This window comes from Rousettus aegyptiacus, unplaced genomic scaffold (genome assembly GCF_014176215.1).
Source record: "Rousettus aegyptiacus isolate mRouAeg1 unplaced genomic scaffold, mRouAeg1.p scaffold_m13_p_10, whole genome shotgun sequence".
Classification (NCBI taxonomy): domain Eukaryota; kingdom Metazoa; phylum Chordata; class Mammalia; order Chiroptera; family Pteropodidae; genus Rousettus; species Rousettus aegyptiacus.
This window is the reverse complement of record NW_023416285.1, coordinates 15,301,385-15,328,099: the sequence shown is the minus strand read 5'-3', so window position 1 is coordinate 15,328,099 and position 26,715 is coordinate 15,301,385. Positions and strand designations below refer to the sequence as shown.

General features: G+C 38.3%; 1 long non-coding RNA gene across 1 annotated transcript in view; it reads right to left on the bottom strand.

Annotated features, from left to right (window-relative positions):
• LOC107520779 overlaps nt 1-26,715 on the bottom strand; it is a 113,830-nt gene that overhangs the window by 771 nt on the left and 86,344 nt on the right. The window lies entirely within an intron of this gene.

The window sequence follows — 26,715 nt, the reverse complement described above, 5'->3', positions numbered from 1 at the left end:
ATCATCTACCTATGAACCCCAGAAACATGAACATAAAAATTATTAGAAATAATAGCTTTTAGCAAGGTGGATAGATACAACAAAAAAGTCATATACACTTCTATTCTCCAGCAGCACAAATCTAGAAAACATAATTAAAGAGATGACTCCATTTAGAACTGTATTGAATGCACATGAAAAATTCCCCCCCAAAATGATGTCCAATATCGGTAAAGAAAAAAGTATAAAACTCTATAAAGTGGTATTAAAGATTACCCAAATAAAAGGAGATATAAACCATGTTTATGGATAGAAAGACTTAATATCATGAAAATGTCAGCTCTCCAAAAATTGATCTATAAGGTCAATAAAATTTCAAACAACTTTTTAACTTAGGGAATTTTATAAAGATTATAACTGGCCCATTTCCTCACACACATCTCATAGAATGATATGTGTTGGGAAGGGGAAGGGTGGAGAGAGCCAGCCATGCCCCCTTCACCCCAGGGCCCCTCCCCGGCTGAGATTTAGCAGTGGGCAGCAGGGTGGGCAGGCGGCCTCCCCAGGACAGGGTCTTGGCTGGTGCTATGAGCAGCAATATGGGAGGGAAAGTGTTGGTGCTCTCCTCCCGCTGGGATGTGTGTTGGATTGTATGTTTTTTGAATCTTCCATTATGATTTTTAAACAATAAAAAGTTCTCCAAAAAAAATTTAAAAGATTATTCTAAATCCGTATGGCAGATAAAGGGCATAGCCAGAATAATTCTGAAGAACAAAGGGAAAGATTCTTCTTACCATTTTTTAGGATTTATTACAAAGCTTGGTCATCATGACCATGCATGATTGGACTTTTGGCATGGCAGATATACAGGATCATTGAGGAAAGCAGAGATTGGTCAATAAGTAAAAGAATAAAAAAATAATATCCATATGGAAAAAGATGAAATTGGATTCCTACCTCTCACAATAATGCAAAAACTTATTCCATATGAATTAGGATTAAATATCAGTAATAAAAATTAAAACTCTTAGGAGAAAATGTAGGTTATAATTTTTTGGACTTTGAGATATAAAAGGATTTCTTATGTTTACTGTAAATCATTGATAAATTATGCTACGAAAGTTAATAATTTTGTTCAGAAAAAAATGCCCTTGAAAAAAGATATAATACAATATAAATTAGTATCAACAACAAATAAAATTAAAGAATAATGGGCAAAAATAAATGTTAGAATCCTTCACAAAACAAGAAATACATATGACCAATAAATATATAAAGAGTTGTTCACAATATCATATATGAAAATAAGACCATAATGAGATACGGTTTTACATCCTTTCAAATCATGTAAATTAAAATGACCATTCCAAGTGTTAAAGAGGACCCACAGGATCTTTAATATTTTGCTGGCAGGAATATAAATGAGCACAATCATTTTGGAAAAGGGTTTTTGCCTTTATGGTTTAACACTGAATGTCACATATCTGAAGGCTTAACAATTCAACTCCTATTGTCTACATAAGAGAATCCTTTGTAGAAGTATAATAGAGGTTATATTCAAGACTATTCACAGCAGTACTGCCCACAATAGCAAAAACCTGGAAATAACCCAACTTCCGATTGGAGACTGGAAAAGTAAATGTACTATAATCCCATGATAGAACATTATATTGCAGCGAAATGAATTAACTACAGTGTCATACAACACACTAATTTAATCTTAGTTATATATTGAGCTCTGAATCACAAAGAATTACATGAAGATTTACATCCTCTTTTAAAAGCTAAAAATAACTAAACCAGACAGAATATTGTTACAGAAGCAATAAAAATGAAAGCAAAAGAATGAACACATGATTCAGAAAGAGGGGGTTTGGCAGGATTGAATGAAAAAAGTGAAACATACATCTGGACATAGATATTTTCAAGGTCTTGGCTTCTGCTTTGAATGACAGTCTCACAGATGCTGATTACATTATTAAAAATAATAAACTAAATGTATAAATAAAAGTGGGACATACATTGACTATAGAGAAGAGTATATCAAATAACAAGGAAAGAAAAATAAATAAAAATATACGCTCCTGGTCCTAAATACTCTGTAAAAACTCTCCTTTATAGACAAATCTGGACCTGTTCAGAAGCTATTTCAATTTCTAAAAAAGTTTTGCCACAAAAGTTTCTCTTGCCTGGTGCAGCAGCCCCTCAGTTGCAATGTGCACTTCAAAGGAACCCAGTTTATGACGATTTTAATAATTTATACACAAAAAGTAAAACAAAGCATAAAAATCATAAGGCATCCTAAATCATTTTTAAGGTTACAGAAGCATAAGAAAATAATTTTAAAAATAATTACATGACACCATGCGGTGAATGAAGTCTAGCTGATGAATTATGCCTAAATCCTTTTCCTCGTTCTGTATCAATGAGTCTGCATTTTAGAAAGTTAAAGAAAGGAGAGTTTAAGCTAAGACCTCAGTAAAATTATCTTCTTGGGCAAATGGGCTTGCTCCTGAACAGACGTGTGACATAAAACAAAAAGTTGAATTGCATTTTTCAAGACATTTCTTTTTCCTTTTATGTAAGGAACACCATACGTTTATTTTATCCGACTTCATCAGCATCTAAGAACGTGTTACAGAAAGACAACAAAGCAGTCACTGAGAAAATAATCCCAGTCAATTTGCTTCAGATGAGTCCACCTACCATGTTATCTTCTCCCTGGGAGTGAAATGGTGACTCCCCGGGAGCCTAAGCAGCAGCTTTGTATGGAAGGAGAACGATTATTTCAATGGTGAAAGAAACCTGCTCGCAAAGGTCAGCAAGCAATTTAGAGCTTCCCTTTATCGCAGTACACTGATAAAAGATAAGTTGAAACTGCCATTCAAGTTGGCAAACAGCACATAATATTTATGTATGCACTTGGTAGAGAAGGCTCAGTGAGTCATCTTGGGCATGAGACACAAATTAATGGCTTTAAGCCGCATGCTTTGTATGGCTAGGTAAAGTGACTTCTTAAGTTTCTCTGAGGAAATATAAAATAACCAGTCTCATGTGGAAGCTTGATACCTATGGCTATAAACTGATGTAATTGACAATGAAGAATCAGAAGAATAAATGGAATGATCTGAGTCAAGACTAGCTATCTAAATATATACTTAAAGTGATCGTATTAGTTCCCTAGGCTGCCATAACAAATTGCCACAAACTCAGTGGCTTGAAACAACAGAAATTTATTCTCTCACAGTTCTGGAGGCCATGAATATGAAACCAAGGTGTCAGCAGAGTTTGTTCCTCCTGGAAACTCAAAAAAAAAGAATCCACCCCATGCTTCCCTCCTAGCTTCCAATAGTTGCTGGCAATCCTCCGTGCGCCTAGGCTTGGACTCTCATTATTCCATCTTCACCTGGAGTTCTCTCCTGGGTCTCATCACACAGCATTCTGTTTATGTGTCTGTCTCTGTGTCTCTTCTTTTAATATAACACACCAGTCATATTGGATTAAGGTATTGGGTTAGGGTCCACTTAATCAAACATGACTTCATGTTAACTTGATTATCTCCACAAAGATCCTATTTTCAAATAAGGTTTCATGCGCAGGCACTTTCACGTTTCTTTTGGGGGACACGATTCAACATACAACGCTAATCGATGGGAAAGTCTGGGGGGAAAGAAGCCTTATTATAAAAAGTAAAGTTCCTTTCCTGCCCTTCTAGTCAGAAAACTAACCATCTGATGAAACATTCTGGGAATTAATAAGTGTCCAACTGCAAAGACTAGTAACAAACTCGTATGCCAACAGAGGCTGAAAAGATCACGCTAGGGAGTAAAATGGACTGGTTAGCGTCAGCTGGTTTACTTATTTTATTCACCTTAAAAAAAAGACTTTATGGAAATTTTGGTCTTCACCTCTTTTTTTAAATCATTAAACTTTCCATCATGCATCTTTTTCATTTGCATCTTTCCACACGATTTTCATAATTCTCATCATGATTTGTTTTACACAGGCATCTTGCATCGAGTTTTTGACAGAGACTCTTTATTTGATTATCGAAAATGTAGAAATACTCTAAACGTCGACAAAGAAATTTGCTTTCTCATTTTTCTTGAAACGTACTCAGTCTAGCACACAATTTCCAACTTTTGATACAGACATAGGTAGAAAAACGTTGCTCTGCTAAAAGGCAAACTACAGTGAAAGCGTAATGATGCGCAGTGACCGGAACGTGACTTCAGCTGTGGGCAGTAGTGGGGACTCTGGCGTCTGTCCAGATGGGAAAGATGCTACTTAGCTCTCGGCAATCAGTGCCAGACGAGCACACAAGAGAAGGCCGCACACTGCGGGACTAGGTAAAACAGTTCTGAGTTTTCCAGAGACACCAGAAATATCCAGATGTGGAGGAGAAATGTCCAGACTATTTCAAAATGTTGGCTTACGAAAGCCGAACACGACTGTGGTTTAAATTCGGTGACGGGCCACTCGTCACTATCTTGGACCACAGTTTAACCATTTGAATGAACAGCGTTCCCTTTGGAAAGGCTCACTGTCCCTTTTCCTCTCCTGATCTCACCACTTTGGCTTCCTCCTCCTCTTTCTTCGTGTCCCCTCCCCCTCCTGCACCCACTACTAAGTTTCAGCTCTCAAACTGTGCTCTTCCCCACACAGAACTTGAAAATGCCCTTCCTCACCCAGGTGATCAGTTAATGAAATGAAGGCTTGACTATCATTGCCTACTTCTTAGAGAAAAAAATATATCTACGTGTTAGAGAATCTCAGTCTGAAACTAGTTTCTTCCACAGTCTAGTCAACGTCTTTTACCACCTCCTAGCTACCTGACAAAGAGACCTGATCATGTATAGTTTGACAACTTTAGCTATCTGCGCTCATGTTTATTGGAGGTGGTGATTTTCCATTGTATACGTATATCGTAGGGTGGTGTGTGTGTGTGTGTGTGTGTGTGTGTGTGTGTGTGTGCGCTAATATACAGATTTTGGCAGTGATACATTATTCTTTTTGGCTACCTGGTATGAAACTCTCTCTTCCTTTTTCTTCTAAAACCTCAATTTCACAAGACAAAGCAAAGGAGTTCTCTCATAGGGAAACCAAAAGAATAGCAAACATGTACCAAATAGAAGTTGAAAATGCCAAATTCTTGCTTTCCCAGTCTCCTTTGAAGCCAAGGCTCAGCATATCCCTACACCTCACCAATCAGACACACATCTCAGACTTGGACACAAAGCCAGGAACACAAAGAAGCAGGGGCCACGCAGGGTCCTTTCCAGTGGCAGTGCCAGAAGGAGCCACCATCTTATAGAGATCCATCTGCCAGACCACAGGAGAAATAATGGTCCTAGTTGTAATGCCTAATGTTCAGCATGTAAGAACTGATAATGCCAGCTCAGATGTCTACACCTAGAAGCAGTGCTCGGTGGCAGTGCCAAGCCAGTCTTCTTGTTCCATGGCAGAACTCAGGCCTCATTCCTGGCTGTGGAAGCTCCAAGCCTGATCTTCCACCTGTCTGGAAGATTCTGTGAGATGTTCACTATCTTAATAAATACCCATCCTGTTTCTAATAACCAGGCTTGGTTTCTGTTGCTTGCAACAAAGTTCCTTGATTTCCATAAGAATTAAATATGTCCATAGTTACAGTATCTTTCTCAGGATGCCAAGAGTTTTACCTCGTGATCAAGTTTATGAACTCCTGTTCTAAGTACTAGAAGTAAATCATGGTGGTTCCTATTGGGGCACCTGTTCACATCCCAGCTCTGCTACCTCCAAGCGATTTAAATACTCTATACCTCAGTTTTTCCTATATGAAAAAAAGGACAATAATAAACAGCATTTATCTCATGGGACTGTCATGAGGATTAATTAAGTGCTCGAGATATAATGAACACTCAATAAATGTTGCCTACCGCCGTGATCCCTCCTTCCCCCCAGTGGTACCACATACTTAAATGGGACCCACTCTCAGCCTGGCCACTCCATTTGAATGAGTGGTAAAGAAACAAAGCCAGAGGGAAATTCCAAGGACCTAGAGCTACAGCATTTAGTGTCCCAATCTCTTATGAAAGCAAGCAGTTGACACCAGAGTTGGATTACTCAAAAGCCAGAGCCATAAGAAAGGAACTGTAAACAATACCTGTCCTCTTAATGCTTCTCTCTGAATTTGGAGAAAAAAAAATTCTTAGAGAGTATCACCATTTTCATTCCTACAAGTTTTTCTCAAGCCCACTGTTCTTACGAGGCTCTTGGGATATATCTGGAAATAAAACTGAACAAAATCTTTTCCCAAGGAGCTTACATTATAGACCAAAATATATAAATAAATTAATAATAAAACAAAAGCTTAGTAAATCCCATAGTATGTTGCAAGGTGGTGTTAGGGGAAATAAAAGAGCAAGGTAATGTAAATCTAGAGCGCCCAAGGTAGGAAGTTTCAGCAAGTTACAATTTTAAAAGAGGAGTCAAGATAAACTTTTTTAGAAAAGTGATATTTGAGTAGAGATCAAGGAATTAGCTGTATGTGGATGCCTGTGTGAAGAGCATTCCAGGCAGATGGAACAGCCATTTTGAAAGCCATAAGAAAGGTACATACCTAGTATTTTGAAAAACAGTAAGGAGTTTAGTACAGATGAAGCAAGGAAACAAGGGACAGTAATCAAATGAGATCCCAGAGATAGCTAGAAGTTATTCTGCATAGGGCTTGTCGTTATGACAATGACTTTCATTCTTAGTAAGATGGGAAACCATTGGAGAGTTTCGAGGAGAGAAGCAACATAGTATAAATTTATGTTCTAAAGGTATCATTCCAGTTACTATGCTGACAATACACTAAGAAGGATGTGAGGCAAGAGCAGAAGCAGAGAGATCTGTTATAAGACTTTCGTGATCCAGGAAAGCAATGGTGATGTCTTACTCCAAGATGGTAACAGTGTACATGGTAAGAACTGATCACATTCTGTCCATAATTTGAAAGTAGAGTCAAGAAGAATTCTTGATACTGATTTTCAACCTCCTCCCTGTGTATTGTCAACACACCTTCTCTGTCTTGTCTTGCCTCACACCATCAGCCACCATCCTTCCCACTGCAATGATGCCAGAGAGGTTTCCTCACACATTAGATGTTATCATTCTACTTTCCTGACATATCCGATGGCTTTCCATATATTTCACAATATGAATTTTTTAACACAGCTCACAAGAACTTTCATGATCTGGCACTGTCCGTGTCCCCAACCTCACCTCCTTCTGTTCCTCCAGGAGCACCCTTCGCTTCAGTCAGAGGACATCAAATGACTGGCACTGCCCTGAATGTGGCCTGCTACCTCACACATGTCTGCGTGCCTTCAGGCACACTGTTCCTCTTTCTAGAATGCCTTTCGCTAATGCTCTGCTTGACCCACTTTTAGTAGAGAATCATTTAATCCAATGTTTAGTGAATAAAAGGGACTTGAAGAAAAAAATGTCCCCATAAATAATTGATTGAGAAAGTTCTTCTAAAAACCTGCAGGACATCGACTGCATTCATGAAAAGCAATAGGCATAATTAGATTCCAGAGTTTATTTAATATGAGTGAGAAAGATGAAGGTTTTTTTATATGCAGAGATTTCAGTTAATAGTAGTCAGCAAAGGCAATACAGCAGAAAGGAAATCAGAAAATGTTATCTTTCTGGATTAAGGGACACTTTTGGTGTCATTTAGTCACTGGCTGATCTTTTACAGGCCACTTAAGCTTTCTCAAATTGGTTTTTCCATTGATAAAATAAACCATCTGCCTATAACCTATATCTATCTAAGAGAAATTTATAACAAGATCTAATCAAAGTTTAAGTAGGGGAGTGAAATAACCTGATTTATGTTTCTAAGAGTTACATTGGTTTCTTTGCATAGGATGGCAAGTAAGCATGATTTGAAGAAAGGACACCAGTTAAGAAACTATTACAGTGATTCAGTCAAGAAGTGATAAAATCTTAGATTAGGATTGTAGTTCTTAAGATTGTGAACGGTCAAATTCAGGATGTATGTCAGAAGCAGGATAGATCCATACCACTTGTGGAGGCTTGATTTTCTTCCAATGTAAAAGTACGAGAAGAACCAAGGATAATTCTAAGCTTTTGTTGAAAACAATCGTGTAGGGACCATGATTTGTGTTGTACAAAGTGTAGAAAGATCTCAGTAAAGTCAAATGCTCACAATATACCCAAATGTGAATGATCAGCATGTCCCTCTCTACCTCTTTGGACAGCTCTGTTACCTTCTCGGAATTGGTGTCTGCTGCCTGTGGCTGTAACAGTTAATGTTGTGTCCCGTTTGCCAGATTGGACTTTTTCCCAACCTCTGAAACTTGTCCTCCTAATGCCCACTGTGGCTAGTAACCAGACTTAGGGTCAGGGTATGGTCTCCACTGATATGGCCAGTTATTAACTAAGCTGGACCATTCTATAGTCTAAGCATACAGAATAGTAAAAGGAGAAAGATTCAAGTATTTGGAACACCAGAAACCACCACAAATATGTCACAAACTTGCATAATTATCAAAATAACTTGTTCGAAATGCAGATTGTAGACCTTACCCCAGATCTACTCTGATGAGACTACAAACTTATTATTTTTATTTTCTTAACAAGTTCCCAAAGTTATACAAATGATAAGCTAAGTTTGGCAAACACTGATCTAAACCCAATTCCTCATTATAAAAGTTGTGGTGGTGGGTGGAGGAAGGACTCAAACGAGTTAAGTAATTTCCCCCCTAAAAAATAAAAATAAAAATAAAAGCAGTTTGCTACCTATAATTGAGAAAGAATTTTCTTTTTTTGCTTTCTTGCTTTAACTTTGCTCATTTCCCTTCCAACATACAGAAGTTACAGGGTTTTGATCAATTTCCGAGAGGACTGCTACGCTTCCTAATCATCTGTCCCAGGAGAGGTGACTTTGGAAACCTGACACAGTCTTGGGAACTGCTCTATCCTTTCCTCATGAAAAGCTCACCTTGAAACAGTGGCAACCACTCTACTCTAGGAAAATTATTTTTTCTTAATTGGGACCATCTAGAGAGGCTTGGAACCATAGAGTCTGTCTTTGCCAACTTTAAAAAAAAAGTTGTCCCTTTGTCCTTATTATTTTCAAGATGATACATGTGATCTAAGGGCTTTTGCACACCATGAGGCTCTCCGTGACATCAATAGGCATTATGCATGTGAAAGGGCAGCAGAGCGGCTCATTATCTCCAGCCCAAGCAGAGAGAAATGCAATAATCATTGTTCTCTGCTTTTCTTGAAGCTTTTAACTGGTGTGGGAAACATAAGTCACCTTAGTGCTTTGAGTTAGGCAACACCTTTTTCAATTGGCAGGTGGGTTTCAATTCCTGCTTATAGAGCTGAGTAAGGGGGTAAAGGAACCATTGAATGGGAGAAACTTGTCTTACCTCTAAAACCGGGAGAATTGATTTGGCTTTGAGAAGAACAGTGACTCCCCAATAATAATTTCCAATAGTTTCCAATACAGATATACTCAAACCCTTAAATAAATGAGGACTTTGTGTGTCTATGTGAATCAAAAGTATCTATGTCAAAAGGGAAAGTTGACCAGAGAAAATGTGATACCTACTGCAGTAGCATTATTAAGGCAAACCACTTTGTTTACCAAGTCTCTTACTCTTTTTCCCTGCCAGGTCCACGGCTATGGAATTGATGAAGCTTTTCAGCCTAGATCTCATGAATCCAGTTAGCTCCCAATTATCTGTTCCAATGAGAGAACCCTGGAATAGATTGTTTAAAGCAGAAAAGGCACATACCTGGATCAAAGCACTGGCTTTGCTTCCCTCTGACAGGCAATATTATCATCACTGTGAGTCTTTTCCTTTTTTCTGTTTTCACTCTGACACCACCAAGAGAAGAGAGTCATTCATCAAGTTTCCTTTGCTGAATTAAACATGAGAAAAAAAACACCATTTCCTTCTAATAACAATGATTTCCTCCTCTCCACTTGTGTACTCTCGAGCTGCCTACTTAGCAGCCTTTTTTATTTTACTCTGCTCTACCTCACTTCTTTTCCCAAAGGAAGGATACTTTTATGATCACGTGGGCACCATCTTTTATAAAAAGTGCTCTTTTAATTGAGAACTGGGTTTTAGGAGTTGGACTTATTATGAATATCTGCCATGCACTTTTTCAGCCACCCAACAATTATGTTGGCAGTATTCCTTTCCAATCAAGTTGGACCAGTCCAGTAGCTCCATCAAGCACGATGAACAACGAAACAATATTATAAAAATGGAGATGATAAGGATCTAATTTGTCTATGTAATTCCATGAGAACAGACCTTCAATTTTTTTGTCTTAGCTTTCTAAATCTTGGTAGATATTCTGTTCTCCTTTTTCTCGCTGCTAGCAAGAAAGCTTGTTTTATTTATTTCTTTATTTGCTTATGAAATAGATTTTGGTCATAGCCTTTTCAAGGCTGTGAAAGATGAGGGAAGGCCTTCCTGATCCTTCGTCTTCTGGGGCTATTTCCAGAGTGTTGAGTCATCGTCGAGTCCCCACCATACCTATCAGTCTCTCTGTAGGACGCCCACGCCACTAAGTTAGACACCTACTCCTCAGACACACAATGACTTCTCTCACCGCTGCTGTAAATATACATTTCCACCCTCTGAACTCAAAATTTGACACCTTTGTATGAGGGGAGAGCTAAAAGCCAAGTATCTTGCTTTCTCATGTAGGTGGTAAAGTGTGAGAATAAAAGCCAAGAATTAATATAAGTATTCTTTCCATAATTAAGGCTGTGCTTCAAACCTATTATTATCAAACCACCTCTCTTTCTACCAAACCACACTGGACCCTGAACTAGATTATTTCTTGAAGGCAAGGATCATGATTGATATATATATTATTTTTTTATCACTCTGAGCCCCTAACCCAATCACAATCACAAAATCATGATCAAAAAATTCTTATTAAAGGGCAGAAAATTTGATGGGGTTTTTAAAATCACATAATTAAAACCCTTACTTTACAAATAGTAAAACATTTTGAGAACAATGACATGCGATCACTAAAGTCATGTACATAACCAACTTGTGCCTGAGGCAGGACTAGAATCCAGAAATCAAATCCATAAAAATATAAGCTTTTCATATTCCAAGAACCTGCCCCTCTAAACTCAGAAAACTAGATCCTTAGGATGATAAAGATGAAGGAGATACAGTGTTCCATAATTCCAGCTCCTTCAACTAATGTTTCCTTCCTGTCAATGAAGCAAGGCAGTAATTCAATTTAACAGTCATTTATTGAGTGCCTTCTAAGTACAAAACTCAGAGTTAAGCATTCGGAAGAAAATACAGTTCAATATGTTTGTTTACCTGTAGGTCACAAATATGATGACCCAATTGTCATACATAGATCAGATACCTAGTGGGTATAAGTGCTAAATAAATTGTAAACTATAAACGAATATTTTAAAATTTATTTTTATAAAAAATATTTAGTTCTTAAGGGTAAAAATGTTTTATTCATTCACTCATTTAGTCATTTATTCAAAAATATATATTGGGCATCAAATATTTTCCAGGCACTCTCCTAGAAAATGGGAATACAAAATTGAATAAGTTCAAGTTCTTATGCTCTGTGACTTTACAGATAAATAGCAAGAGAGAGACGAAGAAAAAAAACAGGACAGTAGAGTGGAAAGATGTTATGGCTGAGGCAGAAGTCTGTGTTCTATGAGCAACCAGTACATTGGTATGGAGATGGCAGTCAAAGACAAGGCAGAAGCAAGTTCAGAGAGTATTTAAATTAGAAGACATTCAATGAACAGGTGAAAAGAGATATGTTCCACATGAAAAGAAAAAATGTAAATCAAGGCACTGACATGGCACAGCCTGGATAAAAGACATGGAATAAGAAATAGGTGGAGTGGAGGAGAGCCACAGGGAAAGGTAAGGAGAAAAATAATCAGAATCTTCAGACATTGATAAGGGTTTTGAACTTTATCCTGTAGGTAGTGGAAGCCATTGAAAGTTTTCTAGTGGAGAAGGGACTCAATAACATTTGCGGTAAATTGCAGAGATGTAACAAAGCAGGAACATCAAGATGATACCTGAAGTCATTTAATACAAGTAGCAGACTTTGATATATACAGTAGAGTTTTGATAAGAAAGCAGGACAAAGTTACAGTCTATAGAATCTAATAACAAATTAGAGTTTAGACTTTGTGGAAGACAGAATAATAGCTCTCCAAAGATGTCTACACCTTAATCTCCATAACCTGAGAATACATTGCCTTCCATGGCAAAAGGGACCTTGCTGGTGTTCATAAGGCTATAGACCTTAAAATGGGGAGAGTATACTGGATTATTCAAGTGGGCCCAATCTAATTGCATGAGACCTTAAAAGAATGGAAGCTTCTTAGCTTCCTAGCTATGGTCAGAGAGAGAGACAAAATGGAAGGAGGAGAGATTAGAAGTGTGAGAGGGATTCAATCCTCCATGTCTGGCTTTGAAGATGGAGGCAGAAGTCATGAGCCACAGTGGCTTCTAGAAGCTGGGTAGGGTCCTCAGCCAATAACCAGCAAGGAACCAAAGATTTCAGTCCTACAATCAAAAGGAATTGAATTCTGTCAAAAACTGAATGAGTAAGGAAATGGATTATCTTCTAGAGATTTCAGGAAGAGACGCAGTCCTACTGACACCTTGATCTTAGCCTGGTGAAACCTAGTGAGACCTATGTCTAACTTGTACCCTAGAGAACTCTAAAATAATATACTTATGTTGTTTGAAGCCACTAAGTTTGTGGTCATTTGATGACAACAGCAGAAAACTAATTCGGATTTGAAAACAAAAAAGGAGTCTAGATGGGAAGACTCCTTTTTTGTTTTCAAAACAAAAAAAAAAAAAGAAAAATCCCCCAGAAATATTGAAAAGGAAGGATCGAGGAGGCAAAGAAGAATCAGGAGAAGTCATAGAAGCGAGGAAAAATAGATCTCCAAGGAGTGATCCAAATTGACAACCTCGAGAGGTCAAGTTAACATGAGAGCTAGTCTTCAGATCTGTGAGCAGAATCTTTAAAAGATTAGACTGAAAGGTAGAAACAATCCTGGCTTTCAATCCTGAAAGCCTGTGCTCAGTGGACTAGAATTCTATAAATGAGTCAGTCATTTGCAAAGATAATTTGACCCTAATTTAAGTCAAGAAAGAAATGTCCACAGAATAAATAATGAAATGTGATCTCTGTCTTTCTTCTTACTTCATGATTCATGACTGTGTGCTCTTGTAGGTAGAACTTGTTCTTTTAAAAACACCTAAAAGACTAAAAAGAGCAGTAATTTTATTTATTCCCTGGGATTTCTGTGACACTAAGCGTGGCTGCTAAAGAGTTCAAAAGCTCTGGTTGATCACTCCAGTTCTCCAGAGTACATAAACTTTTGAATGACTGGTTATGTTTTTATTTAAATGCAGCTGCTTTAGACTTACATTCTTCACAGCTATATGTAGAAACCTGTCTTATTCGACTTTGTCACCCAGCACCTAATCAATGGTGAAAAAAATAATAAGTCAGGAAGATTTCTTCCTGATCACATTGGTGAATAAATGAGGTTTGTAATAAATTGGTAAAGTCATCATAATATCCAAAACACAAGGTAATACATGACTTTTAAAGATTTCCATTACCGTGCATAATATTCATAATATCTGAACTTAATTCTGTTAAAACTTGCACACAAAAAAATCCCTTACATTAGCATAAAGATAATATTCAAAGTACTACATGCTCCTGCATACCTCACAGAGCTTTGTTCTAGAAAAGAATTGTTCCCAGAAAGTACCTTATTCTGACAAGACTGGTTTGGCACACAATTACAATATATGTCCTTGACTATATTCAAGTTCACAGAACATATATTTTCTTTTTTGAAATAGCAGAGCATTGTCTTGCCCCAAGCATCCCTGGGAATACTTGGGTGTTATTTGAAAATCACTTTGAGATTCTCTAGGCAGCTTTTTGCAATATTTCCTCAAGTAGGTCTTCAATTGTCTCTTTTGTCCACATTATTCTTAGCTGGCTCCTTACTTTATAGCAAGGCCCAGGTATAATCTCCAGGGCTCTCCCACAGCCCACCTAAACAAGGGCTAAGCTCATCAATTCATTCCACAGTTGCTAGACTGCTGGGGGATTTGGAGACTATTTAATCTCACCAAGAGGATGAGAAAACTGAGTAAGGAAGTGAGGTGAGTTGTTCAGGGGATAAACCTGGTCGGTTGCAAAGTCAGACTCCAATCCTCATCTGCTTTCCAAATTTCTTATAAGACCCAACCAAATTAAACCAGCCTTTTCTTGACCACTTTTGGGGGATGCTTCTTTTGGTTCTTTCTCAGAGTATTGAGCTGAGATGTGCAGATTATGAAATCAATCATATTACCACCAGAAATCAACCCATGATTTCCTCCACTTTTGGAGATGACATTTTTTTGAATTTACAAATTTAATTATTTCTCCTTTTAATTCACTTCTTTTCCCCCACTCTAAAAACATACTATCAAATGTTTATTTTTTTATTTATCCATTCATCTATTCATTAATTTATTCAACAAGCGTTTATATATTATTTCATATTTTGCCAATTTGTCCCTAAATTCTAAAGGTACAGAGATGAAACAGAGATGTTCATTTGTTTGTTTGCTTGGAGTCAAAGAGGTCAGCAATAGATTTGGTTTCATTCCCTTTGTGTGTTCTATTTTTAGTAGTGAGGTGGACAAGTTTAGAGGCTTATGCAAATAGACAAAGGGAAAGAGATTTTAAAATAGAAAAGTTTGAACAGGAAGTTTACCCCCAAAAAATTGCTTTTATTTTTTAATGCAAATGATTTACAAATAGTTTAATGTAAAGACTATTTACATTAATAGGTAAATTAATTAGTCAGGTAAATCCCTTTAGTTCTTTGTTGTGATAAATTTCCTTGGAGACTAGCAAAATTCACACTGGAAAACAGATTTTTAGATTAATAAAAAGCCACTTCTGTTTCTATCCAAGCATAGTGTTTGGTCTCCTCCTTACAACAGATAACTACTTAAATGTAGGAGATAGATGTCAGGTAGGTAGGGAGATGATATAGATAGATAGAGATGATAGATAGATGATAGATAGATAGGTAGATGATAGATGATAGATGATAATGATGATGGTAGATGATAGATGGTGATGACGACGACAATAGATGATATAGGTAGATAGATGATAGATAGATAGATAGATAGATAGATAGATAGATAGATAGATAGATAGATAGAAAAAAAGAATTATTTTGGAAATTTCTGGCCAGAGATCCAAGTAGGTGCCTTCCCATTGCCATGCTGTAATTAATCACTTGGTTCTTTTTATAATGTAGAACATGAAAGACTCCTAAGTTGTCCATCAAGGCGTAACTCTCAGATCTCCCTTCAATTGAACCTGTTATGAGGAGCATAGGTAGGGAACAGCCTACAGCTGCCAGACCTGTAGCCATGCTACAGCGTTTCTGTCTTGGCCATGTTCTCTTGGGAGGTGGGGGTTGCCTCTCTGTTACTGACTGAGCGCAGCAAGGGGACTAGAACTGGACAATCCCTGCCCAATGCAGCTTCACTGATGGGCAGTCTCTGCCCTGAGACTCGTCAGCCTGGCCAAGACTCCCAGAGCTGCACGGCAGTCTGAAACTCCTTCTTCTTAACCATTCATTCTCCCCTCTCTCTTTTTGCAAGAGTCGTGCCTGCACTATGGTAGAGAGTTTCCTGTGCCTGTTCCAGCTCACCTGCCCCACTTCACTGAGAACTCTAGGAGATAAATATCAAAGGAGCTCTTACACAAAGATGATATTAATAATGATCAATATCAGCCTCACTGATTCCTTAAGACCACTCTTAATCAGTTCTCTTTTTAATTTCAAAATTCCAAGCAACAAAGGACCCTATCCCTACCCTACTCATCTGAGGAGAGGAGAGAAAAAATCATCAGCAGCCAGTATTGTGGGTGTGATATGATTACTGCTTCCTAAGAGGGAAGGTATCTGAATGATGGATGATGATTCCCTCTGGTTGCAGCTTTTCTTGACTTTGAAGGAGTCTTAAAGACAGGATTTTTCTGTTATCTAGTAGGAAGTTTGCAGAGGAGCAAATATGACTAATCTCTCTAAACAAAGAATAAGATATGAGTTTTAAAAACCTGTTCACGCTTCTGCTTCCTCCCCTGGTCATAATTACATGAACCATCTTTTGTAATGAAATGGCCAGGATCTTGCAGGAATCATGAAATACTTGTGATGCCTTAGGGACAGATTATGGACTGAACTGTGCCCTCCAAAACTTCATATGTTGAACACTTAGTCTTCTCTATGACTGTATTCGAAATAGGGCCTTTAAAGCAGTGATAAAGGTTAAACAAGGACATAAGGGTGGGGCCCTAATCTGATAGGGAGGGGGCCCTTACAAGAAGAGGAAAAGATTCCAGAGCTCTTGCTGGACAGGCAAAGAAACAGATTTCCCCTGGAGCCTCCAGAAGGAATGGTGCTCTACTAGAACCTTGATTTTGTCCAGTGAAACCCATTTTTCATTTCATCTCCACTTCAGACTTCTGACCCTCATGCTATAGGATAATGAATATGAGTTATTTTAAGTCACTAAATTTGTGGTAATTTATTACAGCAGCAATAGGAAACTAATACCCTTATAGACAGCATAGCTATTTCTCCAACTTTGGTATGCATGAGTTTACCTGGGACATTTGTCAAATCTGAATTTGCAGACTCCACTTTTCCAGAATGCTAGTGTGGATTGTCTGCTGATAAGCCTAAGAACCTGCCTTTTTAATGAATAAATCCCCACCTCAACCCCATGATTCTGATTTCAAAGTTCCGACACTGAGTAAAACCAGATTCACCCTAAAATGGTTTCATAAGATACAGGAAACCATGATGCTAGTTGAAATAATGTTGCCCAAAATCCCTCCGCCCCCAGTACTTTCAGCGACATCCCCAACAAAGAAGCATCGAACACTGAACTTTGCATCGTGTCACGCAGCAAGCTTCTAGTGCAAGCTTCTATCTTGCAACTGTTCATTGTATCAGTGCTTTCCATGGAAAAGTTATTATTTGCTTCACCGAAGGGCTATTAAGTGTGAGAAAATATAGTAAAAAGGGTCCTGGTCTTGGAATCAATAGACCTAGATCAAACCCTCTTCTCAGTCCCTGTCTGGATGCATACCATTGGATGAGATGCTTCTCATCTCTGGACCTCAGTTTCCCCATATATAAAATGAGATGTTTTAACTAAACAATCTCCTAAGTCCATTTAGCAATCATATCCCCTAATTTAGTGGTCTACTTGAGTCATTAAGAAATAAGCAAAAGATACCAAGGCTTTCCTTTTTTTTTTTTTTTTTTATCTCTAATCAACTCTTGTTGTTTGCTAAAGATATTTATGAATGTAAGGTTTCCTTTGCCACTTTCAAGTCTCTGTTTTCCTGAGAACACTATACCTTTCAATGGGAGGCACAGATATAGTTTTCTCAAGAAAATGAATATGCCTAGTTTCAATGACTATTTCTTCACAGCCACATCTTCCCCCCACATTAAAAGACTGATGGCTGCCATCCATTGAGGAGTCCAGCAAACTGACAGGCAGGCAAGACATTGAGTTCTGGCGTTTGCCTCTCACCCCAACCCCCAGCCTTTATTGTCCTCCTTGCAGAAATGATGGGCAGACATACAACGCACTGCAGCCGTGCCCCTAAAAATGCTGCCAGAGAATGTGCTTTTCAGAGCTGAATTTCTGGCTGGAGCCTAAACTGAGAATTTGTGCCACAGCATCCACATCACTGTGCTTTTTACCTGCCGACTTCCCACTTCAGCCACTACATACATATATAGGGTTTGTCTCCCCACCTGCCAGACACACACCCTTTCAGTTATTCCCAGGTTCATAATCCATCCAATTAGTCATCTAGGTCCTTTGTTTTCCCTCCTTTCTCTGGCTGGCCTGGTGCTACCAGCTCTTTGGTTTGGCATCACTTCTAGAAAGTAAAACTCGGAATTGCTCTAACCAGCAGGAGCATTCAGCTTACTTCCTGGGGCAGGGAGGGTATCGTCGTCACATATCATAAAGGGGGTTAGAATGCAGGGTTAAGAACATGCACTAGAGTCAGTACAGGCATTAGTTCAAATTCTGGCTTTGCCAACTACTAGATGCGCAGCCTTAGGAAAGCTACTCGACTTCTCTTTACCCTTCGTTTCCTTATCTATCGAATGAGAATGACAATACGCAACTCAGATCACAGTGGGTATTAGAGGTAATATTTTTAGATGTCTGGAACCTCTTCAAAGCTCAGTACGATGGCTTTTGTTTTCATCATTATTCTTACCAGCCAACTACTTATGGCATGTTGGCAGCCAACGGATTCAGGATATCTTGAACCAAAGTCTCATCATGTAAGAACTTGTATTATCCCTAATGTTTGGCATGGAGAAACATGCAGGAGACATAGCTGTCTTCAGACATGTAGGAAATAAAAAGGATTGCACGTTTTTTTTGTCTATCCACTGAGAACAGAGCAAAACTCAACAGGAGAATTTCTTCTCAGCATAACAAATAGTTTTCTGACCATGAGTGCTGCTTTGAACTGGAACGGACTCCCTTGACAGGTACTGAGTGTCCCATGGCTAAAGGAATTCAAGAGGAGCCTGGCTAGTTCTTTTGTGGGAAAGTGTTATAAAAGATTCAAGCATGGGATGAACTATTGGATTTTTATGACATTTAAAATACCTTCTATGATTGAAATTCTATGGTTCTGTGATCATTACCAGCCCCAGAAGAGGAGGCAAAGAGGACATTTTTAAAAGGTGAAAGAAAAACCGATCAATTTGGCTTCTCGTAGACAAGAGATGGGCTAACACTGTTATGGCATTAGTAAAACTAAGGACTGAAAATTGAAACATTCCGCATCTTCCCATTTACCATGGCTTTTAAATGTGCTTTTCTCAGCTAAAGTGCCAAATTCATTATGTAAAACCTGAGTGAATGGTAGATCGTGAGAGGCTTTTTAAAGTATAAACTCAATGGCAAACCCTATTACCTGACATTATTTTTGCTTAATTAGCTACAAGCTTAAAGATAGTTAAAACAGGTAAACCATTTTTCTCCAGCTGAGAGACTATAAACAAGGATATGAGGAATGATAACAAGTGTCTAAAGATTTGTAAAATGTCAAGACCAGTGAACTATTATGTTTTAAGGAACTATTGTGTTTTAAGGAAGTGTACATACAAATGTTTTGAAGTCTTAATAAAGATTGGTATATTACTCTCTCACTAAATTTCTTCTCTCTCTCTTTCTCTCTCTCTCTGTTTCTCTGTCTCTGTCTCTGTCTCTGTCTCTGTCTCTGTCTCTGTCTCTGTCTCTCTCTCTCTCTCCCTCTTCCTCAAAATGATTTGAGAAAATCTCGTGGAAACAGATACAAGAAATTAGCAGTCTCGTAATTGGAAAGAAATTATAATAGGCACTTTGGAAAATGTTATTTATGAGAAAAATTCAATAGCATTTAAAACAAACCTGGTTATACATGTATGCAGGTGCTCCTGCACACACACACACACACACACACACACACACACGCGCGTGTGTGTGTATATTACAGACTTATATTACAAATTAATAGCTATAAGACTAGTAAAATTAGGTGTTGGTTTTAGGCCTTGACATCGATGCTAAGATTGACTTTCATTATGTAATTTGAACCACTTAAAGAAAAATAGCATTGTACAGTTCGCAGAGGGCTTTCAGAACTCTTACTTTACCCTCACTCCAGACCCTGTGGAACCACTCAGGGAAAAATGTGAGCATTGACTGTGTTCTTCGTACCATGGGAGGCCTCTCTGACCAACACACATGTAATGACAACATGCACCACTGAGAAAACATTCAAAGTCTAACCATCCAATGATGCCGATGAGTGTTTTGTTTCAGACAATGTCGACTAAGTTCTATAGTTAGAATATTCACTAAAAGACATTTAATAGGTCATGAATCCAGAACATCTAGCAATAACCATTCGAGGGCTTTTATGTCACTCGAGGATGTGTACGTACTTTGAAAAGAAGAATGTGATTCTTGGCAGATTGCATTTAAACAAATGAGAACAACTCCAGTGTTACGCTTTGGTGATAAGTTGTACATTTAGTTTCTAAAAGCCTTTAAAAAGAATGTGTATTTAATGAACATGAAATAAAAATCTATTATCCCCTGATTCTATCAGCAATTGGTACTATAAATAGCACCTAATAAGAGGAGCTGAACAAAGCCCTCTGGCCAGGAAACAGTTGAGCTGGACCCCAAATCATCTGAATTCTATTTAGGAGATTAGATTGAAACCAATTTGATCCTTAAACAGAGGGACTAACATTAGACTTCAGCAGAGATAACAAGATACAGTGATAAATGGCATCAGAGGTGACCAATAAGCCTAGGAGGACTGAAAAAGTCTAAGAGTCATTCAATTTGCCGCTTTCCCAAGTAAATCACTAACAGCCACAAGCTGGCTCTACCGGTGCTGTGTCGGGTTTGACTCATGACTGAACCTGTGAAGCTGAACAGCATAATTAATGGAACCTGAGAAGGATCTAAGGCTTCCACGCGGCTAGCCCAGTCACCCACTGCATGCTCGCGGAATGAGCTGAAATCTAAACTGGACATCTTTCTCAAAAACGCTTTCTCTTCCAAACTAGAATTTTGTATGTCACAAGATTAAACCTTTACTAATACTAAAAATAATAATATCTAACATTTATTGAGCACATACCATGTGTCAGAATCGAACTTTAGTACACCGTAAAGAGGAAATAATATAAGATTCAGGCAGGGTGTCCTGAGTTATTAAAAAAAAAAAATGCAAAAATGGCAAGTCATGAACAACAAAGACAGATGAAGGGTTCTTTTATTCCCCCTTAGGATTAAAAAAAAAAAAAAAAAAAAAACAGTTTTAAAAGCAGGCCCGAATCTGGGAGAGCTGTGAGAAGCAACTGTTCATCAAAAGTAGCTGAATGCCTGGAAAAGCCAGGGACACACAGGAAAGCAGGCTGCCTGCTAATAGTCGAAATGCTCCAGAATGCTTTTTGTTTGTGAGAAGGAATTTGCCATCCAGTGATTCACACTGAAAAGCATATATTTATCTCTCTGCAATGCGTGCCAGCTCCTGGTGTTTTCCCCGGTCCCTAACTCAGATGTCAGGAGAAAGGGCGGGGGGGGGGGTAGGTAGAGGTCCAATAATAAGAACTCGAAGACAAACTGCTATATTTGGATATAGATATAACCCTCTGTCTGAATAAGTAGTGTCCTTGAGGCACAACGCTGCCTAAACTTTCTCCCTTTCCAACCCGTTTTGCATCCAGCGTGCTTTGTACAAATGCCAATCCCCTCCAATTCAGCCCGATGTCAAGTGACAAAGGAAAATACTCCCACTTGAAGTCTCTCCCTTTCAGCCTTTTTGCTTCAAGTCTTTTGAACAAAGACTTTGCCTCTAATTCTCGGCTTGAGACTACTTTTTTATATGACACTTAGCCTTGTGTGGCCAAGCAGTTATTTTTTTTTATTTTTATTTTTGTAAAGGCAATGCCTAGATTTTCTCCATGATATAAATTAGACAGTTGTGGCCTCATTAGGGTCCCCTAATGAAGCTGCCCACTGAGTGAGGAACTACTGGATTTCCATCTGTGTGTCTCATACCATTGGTGGCCATTGTTTAAATAAACATTACTTTGTATTGCTTTTTTAAAAACTTCAATACATGTTGATGCCTGGTTAAAAGGAAAGAAAATTGCAGTATTAAAAGACTAGTATTTTCAGAGTCTTGTGATGTAAATTGCTAATTTAAAACCCAAAATATTGTTAAAGTGTCTTTATTTAATAGCAGGTGATTGCAAGCTGTAATTTGCAAGCTGTAGATGCAGATGGTAATGTTTTTCCTCCCTTTTCAGCAGTGCAGTACAGTATTTACTGCAGATCTATGCAGACGCAGAACAGCCAACTGTGAAGAAAACACTCTGGAAGAAGAACCACAAAGTTCGATAGACAAAGATGGCTTTTGAAAGCTGCTCATGTCTCAGCCAAGGCAGGGGGCTCTCCTGAGACTTCAAGTTCACTAAAAGAACTTGAAGGTGCTGTCCGTCGGTCAGCCAAGTTCTCACTAAGGTTAAAGTACATGAGAGTGCGATATTTAATTTAGGCTTCATTTATTTATTCTTTGGCTGGAGAAAACCAGAAGGAGAGAGGGCTGCCAGAAGAAATGCAGGACACCCAATTAAATTTGAAGTTCAGATGAAGAACAGATAATTTGTTAGTATAAGTATATCCCAAAGTGCATGGGACATACTTATACGAACAAATTTTTTGTCTTTTATCTGATTTGCAAATTTAACTAACTGGGAGTTCTGGGGGTTTTTTTTGTTTTTTTTGTTTTTTTTGTTTTTTTTTTTTTTTTTTTTTTTTTTTTTTTTGCTAAATATTGCAACTCTAAGTAGGGAGAAAGGGTGAGTAAATAAATAACAATGTCAAGTTCAGGCAAATGAGATGGTACTTGACACACTGAGCACTATGCTAGGAATTTGCCCCTGCTCCCTCATGTGATTATGGCAACAATTTGCCAGGTAGATATTGTTGTTAACTATCTTTCAAAAGGCATAATTGTAGCTCAGAGACCTTTCGTGACTTTCCCAAGATCATATAGTTCACAAGCCTGGATTTGGTGACCAATATCTCTATGGCTTCAAAGCCTGAGTTCTTTCCATAAAATGATGTTGATGTCTCACCTTTAATTCTCTGAAAAGATCCATTGCCCTTCTCTAGCTCCAAGCAGCCTCTCAAATCCCCCACCCTGCAAAAATCAAAATGACAACAAACCCATCTATTCTCATCAACATTATAGTTGACCCTGAAACAATGTGAGGGGTTGGAGCATCAAAAACCCTCATGAAACTTTCAGCATCCTAAAAACTCAGCTTCTAATAGCCTGCTATTGACTGGAAGCCTTACTGATAACATAAACAGTTGATTAATACATTTTTGTATGTTATGTGTATTATATTCTGTACTCTTACAATAAAGTAAGCTAGAAGGGGCGAAAAAAAAACATTATTAAGAAAATCTAAAGAGGAGAAGATACATTTACAGCATCGTATGTATTAACTGAAAAAAATTTCAGTGGAATCTCAGTGTGGATTTGCATAGTTCAACCTTGTGTTGTTCAGAATCAAACTACATTTGCTTTTATTTTTATTTTATCTGGAGTGGAATAATTGCTCTTTCCCCGTTCATGTTATCCAAGTAAACTCCTGATAATTACTATATTACTTTATTTTATTGTAGTCTTTTACCAAAAGACCTGGGGAGGCTGAGCTGCTTTGAGCACTTGATCTTCTGTTACCCATGCATAATTCTGGAAGTGGTAACACAGGACAGGATCAGGAGCAGAAGTAGGTGTTAATGGTTTACTCAGTGCTCACACCTGCCTCCCTTCCTGCTGCCAGAGTCCTGATTGGGTCCATGATCCTTCCCCTTCCCTGTGGCCCCGCAGCACCTCCTGATTGGGCTCCAGTGTTTCTCAACCCACATAACACTGCCTGTTGGCTAAGATAATTCTTGGTCCTTAGGGACTCACTAAATATTGCAGTCCTGTGTCCTGGGTGCTCAACACCTCACACAGGCACTGAGTCACCTTGCAAACCAAGAACATCCTTGCACATTTCCATATCCTTCCATTGGGAGAAGGGCACCTTGCCCAGCTAAGAGCTGTCAGACAGTAGGAGTTGTCCCTTCATCTTGGTACTCATTGGTTTAGTGGACAGGGTCACCCAGTTCTGGCCAATGAGACATGAGGTGAAGTTTGCTGGAGATTTCTGAGAAAGCTTTCCTCACGCTATAAGAGAGCCAAGAAGGGAACTGTTGCTTTTCACCACTGGATGTGTTTATGCCTGTATGTGATGTCTGGAGCCGCGACAAAAATGGGGACAAAAATGTAGAATGAAAAGAGGGCATAGTGCTAATATGGAAAAATCCAGAGCTTCCGATGATATCACTGAGCTGCCAATTAGCAAACCCTGGAGCCATGCTACCTGTTTCCTATTAGGGAGAAACAGAGTCACCTTACTGCTTAAGCCTCTTGAGCTAGGACTACGGAAGCTCAGAGCACCCAACTGTCATGTGATACAAGGACGCTAGACTTCTGAAAGGAGGGGCAGGAGAGAACACTGGGAAGGGTGTGAGGTGCTGGACACAACTTTGGCAAACATGGTACAATTAAAAGGGGAAGAGAATAGAATCCGGGAAATGGAATTTGAGCCCTAACATTATCACTAAATGACTCTGTGACCTTGGGTAACACGCATTAAATCAGCCTTAGATTTCTAACCTAAAATCTCTCAGGGTTAGATTTGCAGTATTGTCAGGTCACAGCTTGTGAGCCTCACTGGACTTGCAGGTGTGCTGATTTTGGTTGGCACCTGTGCCTAATACCTGTGTAGTTCTGACACAGATGCCACCAAGTACCGATATCTTGCATCTAGTCCTCTTCACTCATCTCACCTCCTTATATCCTGTCGCATTTGAGTTCAGGGCCCCCATTGTACCCGTTCCTTTCTATCCTGTGAGATACTGATACTGTGGTGTTATATAGCTTTGATATAAATATCATTTGGGTCAACAATCACCCTCAGAATCTCTGCTGTTTCTCCAAGTCTTTTGGTCTGCACCAAATGAATTTTATTCTTATTAAATACCAAAGACCAATACTGAAATAGCCACAGCTAAAATGACCAATTTTCACTTTCAAGGAGCACCTAGTATACCTTTTAAATACAGAATCCATAAACGCTACCCTTGCACATTACATTCCATCCTGTTCAACTTCTTATTAACGTTTATTTGCAAAGAAATAAAAATTACTTTCCTTCATCTACTTAGGTATTATATAAACCACTTAAATATAGTATTCTCTAGTGCCATCTAGGGGATTTCAGGCCAAGAAAAAAAATTGTCAGCTCAGCTGAAAGAGGAAAACAAGCACTGAGAAATCAACTGTGACTCGCAAAGTAATTTCTTATACATATCCGATAGTGTTTGGGTAATCTTTTATTTTACAGTTTGGATAGCTGAGCAAGGTCACACATGGTGCCGCATCTGGGAAATGCATAAATGAGTAAAATGTATGACATTACGCCAATGCTTTGTAGCCTAATACTTCACAAACATAACCTTGAGAGGGAAAAAAATTGTCCCCATTTAAATCAATGACTCTTTCTAAAACCGAATCAAGCAGGATTCGTTAATATTTCTTAAGTGTGCTTCCTGGATACCTGGTGCCTACATATTAATCATGTGCATGTAAAAATTCCAGCAAGTACCTTTTGAAGCTAAAAAGAAAGTGACTGACACTTTGCAATGACCTTGGCTCCATCCCCAGCCCTTAACACAATGCCTAGCAGATAGAAAACACCCTGAAGTATTCGTTTTACTGAACTTAGCTCAATAGCCTCCAGATCCTGTTGCTTGATGACATGTGATGTCCACCTTTTTCTGTTGAACTGCATGTGACCCTGTTGCAGTCATCTGTCTTAGCCTAAATAAGCACATTTCTGGGAAGGTTTACTTGTGTTATGATTTTATGCCAGGCACATTTCCCACAGGTTACTGCATTTAATCCCTCCCTCATAGCCTATAGTTCCTATAAATATTTAATTCCATCTCACAAAAAAGAAAACTGAGGTAAATATAGGTGGAATGTCTTCTCCAAGGTAAAACAATAAGAATTACATAAACGGATTAGGCTTCAGCCTCTAGCAGTGTGCTTGCTTCACTAAATTAGAATTTCAAATGTAGCATTTAAATATCACTACTAAATATCTTACAAACTATTTCAACCAAGGAGAAAATGCGCATTAGACTGAACCACATGAAATTCCTGATACTTAACCACTTACATGTGATTCACTTACATGTGATTCAACATACTATGTTCCCAAATCAAGCCTAATTCCCTTTACGGCTGGTAAAAGGGAAAAAGTAGCTTTTGTTATGTACCATTGCATTTACCTTGAATGTGTCATGGTCTCTTAGATACTGTAGACATCAATTAATTAAACTGGATTACCTCCAATGATGCAACTTTCTCATGAGTACTTATGTGCCTGTCAAGGCCAAGGTTTCTAAAAACATTACTTTCAGGATATATTAATCTTATTTATCCCACAAGCGTTTTGTGACAGTAGGCACTAGCAAGGCAGTTCCAACACCATTTGTTCAGAGCTACTTTGTTCATGGCTGGCTTGAATAAATGTTCTTTCTTAGTTGGTTCATTTGGCTAGAATAAGCCTCCATGCCAGAGTGAATACAGGAGGCTGATGGAGTGGTCAGGAATAGGTGATGGGTGTGTAGACAGTTTAGATTGTACCTAAGGATGAGTCATAGCACCCTATTATTTTACAAAAATAAAAAAGCATTAGGTGTTTAACAAGCGCATTCGAGCGACCCTGATATAACCTTCAATGAACCCTGCAAAGGCCATGTACTTGAAAGTAAAGATGATCGAGGCTTATTGTTTCTCAATCTAATAAAGCTAATGACTTCTTAATATTGGTTTTAAACAAAAATTTTATAATTTACTTACATTTTTATTCCAAAATATTTTCTTTCCATTCTTGTCTTTCCTATACAACAAAAGCAAAGA